Source organism: Lathyrus oleraceus, chromosome 7, assembly GCF_024323335.1.
Source record: "Lathyrus oleraceus cultivar Zhongwan6 chromosome 7, CAAS_Psat_ZW6_1.0, whole genome shotgun sequence".
Classification (NCBI taxonomy): domain Eukaryota; kingdom Viridiplantae; phylum Streptophyta; class Magnoliopsida; order Fabales; family Fabaceae; genus Lathyrus; species Lathyrus oleraceus.
Genome location: NC_066585.1, coordinates 328,683,642 through 328,687,488, shown reverse-complemented (window position 1 = coordinate 328,687,488; position 3,847 = coordinate 328,683,642).

Genomic DNA, 3,847 nt, shown 5'->3' with positions numbered 1-3,847 from the left:
ATAAGGTTGTTACCTCAAAGTTATCTTCTTCATTTGAGACCTTCAAGCAATCATATTCATATTCTTTATCAAATGAATGATTTATTAGACATGTTACCTCACACACAAGAGGGGGATGGGGATCGTGTGTTTCAGAAAAGGTTAAGTTTGAAAAACAAATTGGTTAGTTTTCAGAGTTTGAAAATATTTTGGAAATTTTTAGAACTAAGTAGTGGAAAATAAAATTTAGAAAGTAAATTGAGGAAAGTAAAATTTAAGGGAAGAGAGAAAAACACCAGAAGTTATAGAGGTTCGGTCAAAAGAAAAAGATCAAACCTACTCCCCAAGACATGACCTTGAGAGTATCCAATAACCTTAAGAACTTTTAGTAGGTTGAACTCTCGAACCCCCTTATATATGTAAAATGAAGTTTGTGGTTAACTTTCAACCAAAAAGAAAACACATGAAGAAGCGGCAAGTATTCCTTCCAAATGATGGACCAAATCAGCTAATCTCTTTTACAAAAGAAACTTGGAGTGATTAGCCTTCAAGATTCAAACCAAGATTTTACACGGGCTGATCTTGAGCCTGAGAGAGCTTTTAACACCAGTAAGAGCTTAAACAAAATCTTGGTTTTATACTGGAATGACCAATAACCTATGAAATTTTACCACTAGGCTGATCTCGAACCAAAACAAGCTTTTAACATCGGGTTGAGCTTGAACCGATCCTTGATTTTATACCGGGCTAACCAAAAACCTATGATACTTTAATAGCGTGATCTCGAACCTTTGAATTTTTTTGAACGGGCTAAACATTCGAATATAAACAGATACTTGATTAAATAAAGCTCAAACCAAAGCTTTTTATGATGCACACCCTAAATTTCTCCCCTAAAATTCTCCAATTGTTAACTGCATTTAACTTGATATTCATCATGCCATGACCATTTCATTTGATCACTCATTCCATTTACATTATTAACTTAATAATCATTTAGGTGTCACTTTAAGGAGAGTTTGTTTGCTTAACTCCATTTATTTTGCATCTATGCATTTGTATTTGTCTTACACCCTCCTTCAATTTTAAAATAAAAAACTAAGTGATTAAAGTCATATGCTTTTGCTTTCCTTTTGATGAAAACTAATTTTGCAAATAGTTTTGGTTTTGAGATAACTGGTTAGCTTCAAAATTAGGTTTGTCATTTTCATTTGAAACCATATCACATCCTTTTTTTTATTCATCTCCATTTGGTCTTAAAAAGATAAGAGATGGTTATTTTGTCCATAATGTATAACAAAAAAAGCAATTGGTTTTAAATTAAGTGAATTTGAACTCTTGTTACATATATCAACATCATAAGCCTTGAGTTTGAATTGAATTGAAAAAGGAAGAAATAACAAGCTTCAAAGTAATTTGGATGTGGTCATTTGCAGTTCATGAGATTACACACATTGCATCTATAATCATATAGGAACTAAATTGAAATTTTGTTTTCATTGCATTGGTAGTACAAAGGTTACATTATAATATCACCACAACATCAAGACATATATTCATTACCATACATAAACATGAAATTAGATGAAATTAAGCAAATGAAATTAAATTGGAAATATTACCGCAACATCAAGACATATATTCTTGCATGTTTTTGTTTTTAACTTGATAAGACATATATTCTTGCATGTTTTGTTTTTAACTTAAAATTAGACGAAACAAAGGTTACATTATAATATCACCACAACATCAAGACATATATTCTTGCATGTTTTGTTTTTAATTTGATCAAAATTTAATATGCTTCCGGTGTCTCTAACATTGATAATTTATTTGTTATATATTGTAAATGACAAAAAAAATTCTCTCGAACTGACGTGTTAACATAGACAGAATCAATTGATAAACAACATGATATTATTGTTATTAATGTTCATTCAGATACCACGAATGAGATCAAATGGAAGAAAGATAAATTGATTACAAGTTACAAAAGAGGAGGAAATTACAAAAAGAAGAATTTTTGTAAAGACAATTATAGTATGAGAATTAAAAGTTAATTTATAGTGAGATATGTGTCAAGTGGTAGCGGTTGAAATGTGATGGATAAGTATGAATTTCACAATCATAAACTAGCTATAGTTTTAGATGGTCATGACATATTATGCCGTTTAAAAGATGATAAAAAACAATCTGTGAATGACATGACAAAATACAATATGACTCTTAAGTATAAGTATATAGTTATTGCTTTAAAATATAGAGATTTAGAAATGCTCACGAGTGTTAGGCATGTGTACAAAAAGACATGATCTAAAATCAGGGACTGAGCCAAAAAATTTAAATAATGGGGTCATTAGAAAGTTTTTTCAATTCAAACTCTAAAAAACAAAAATTCAGATATTGCCACCAATTTAATGTTTTCACATTCATCAAGTGTTCGAAGATTATGAGTCGATTGCTATGCTGATTTTTTTTTGAATTTTTTTTCTATTACTTATTACTAAATATAGATTTTTTAAATACACAATTAAAATCACATTTATAGACATTTCATACTAATACTATAAAATTGATAGAAACACAACAATTTCAAACAAGCACTACAAAACTCTAACAATACAATTTTTATCATTAACATAATCTTAAGCTCAATAAGATAACACTATATTTTAACTATTTTTATAATAATAAATTAAATAATAAAATAAATAAAAATTTAATTAAAAAATTAGCTTTTAAAAGATTGCGAATAAAGAAAAAACTAGTAACAAAGAGACAAATAACTTATTATTTTATTAAAACTATTTATTTTATTTAATATACTTCCTAATTTTTAATACATTTGATATACAAATATATTATTAATAATACTAAAAAAAAATAGTTATAACTAAAGTGGGGGTATAGACCCACCCTTTCTCCCAAGCAGCTCCATCCCTGTCTAAAATGGTAGTAGTAGTATTTATTTATTTTTGACTTGGATTTTAGTATCTAAAAACACACTAGACTAATTTAAATTGAGTGAGTGAATTAACTTTATGGATAAAATTTAAACTCTATATTTATATTTTTTTAATTATATAACAATAATGTTAGGTTGTCATCCATATATGATATCAATATTTACATGATATACACGGATGACCGTATTTATACGATAAATAATATTTAAAAAAAAAATAAAAAAACATATTTATGAACAATGTCATGAATACATGAATAGTGTTTCTGAACAACGATAAGTAGTAAAACGAAATTGATTAATAAAATATAAAAAGTTGGTTGATGAGATGATAAAATTGGTTAATAAACGTTCAAATATTAAAAATAATTTTTAATAGTAAAACAAATTTAATTAATGAAAAGTAAAAAATTGGTTAATAAAATTATGAAGTTGATTAATAAACGTCTAAATATTTAAAATAATTTTTAACCGTAAATAAAATTGATTATATATATATATATATATATATATATATATATATATATATATATATATATATATATATATTTTACTGTTCACAAATAGATTTTGGTGTAAGAATACATTTTTGTTATATAATACTTTCTACCATGGAATCATTTCTTTCTTTAACATGAGACTAAGTAACCAGACATATTGTGGCATTAAAGAAATACGTTTTTATGCAGGCAAGTGTTTATTTAATTATTTGCTCGACTTCCAATTAAATAATGTCAAAGTGCTTCCTCTTTTAAATTCATAAAAATGTGGTCTTCCATCATAACTGTATTAATGACATAAAAAAAGTTTGGAGTGCCTCTTATTGAATGTTATATGACTCTCTTAAATGAGAAGCTTAGAGCTCTCAAAATAAGACTAAAGATTTGGAAAAAAATGCTTTTG